Genomic DNA, 538 nt, shown 5'->3' on the forward strand with positions numbered 1-538 from the left:
TTGGGGCCTGAACCTGGCATACAATGTAGAATTCTGTTTGTTAAGCAACAGCTACATTGTCTGCTGGGTTTCAGGCTGTCTGGAAATACAAAGACAATCTGCAGTCAATACCTTCGTTCTGCATTGATTCATTCTGCATTCCATGGCCTACTTTTCAGTGTAAAACTAAGCTGGTATATGTATGTGTTTAACAAAACTCTTGTGTGAGATTCCTCCTTTCATAAGACAGTTTTAATCCATTTGTGAAAGAATGCTACTTTTAAAAGGTTTTCAGCTATTGAAAAGCCTACTATTTGAGTAGGGCTGATAAGCTTTTTCTTGAGAACATGAGTGCACATTGATGGGACATTTAGACTTGTTTGGTGCAATAAGAACAGAGTTTTACACCAGAGATTTCATTTAAATGACCTTCTTATACACATATGAGACAGTACAGTCCACTTGGATTTGGAAAATCTGATGGAAGAGCTGTGTGTATGAATGCTCCTCCACAGAGGAAGTACATGCCTCAGAGAGAAGACAAAAGTAGATTGCAGAC

At 38.5% G+C, this 538-nt stretch overlaps 1 non-coding gene across 1 annotated transcript; it reads left to right on the top strand.

Moving 5' to 3' along the window:
• On the top strand, positions 1-81 carry mir221 (microRNA mir-221). Its single transcript, NR_129932.1, has one exon. It is a non-coding gene; the product is annotated as a microRNA mir-221 (primary transcript).
• Positions 82-538: the final 457 nt, after the last annotated feature.

The sequence above is a fragment of the Anolis carolinensis genome, chromosome 3 (genome assembly GCF_035594765.1).
Source record: "Anolis carolinensis isolate JA03-04 chromosome 3, rAnoCar3.1.pri, whole genome shotgun sequence".
Lineage (NCBI taxonomy): Eukaryota > Metazoa > Chordata > Lepidosauria > Squamata > Dactyloidae > Anolis > Anolis carolinensis.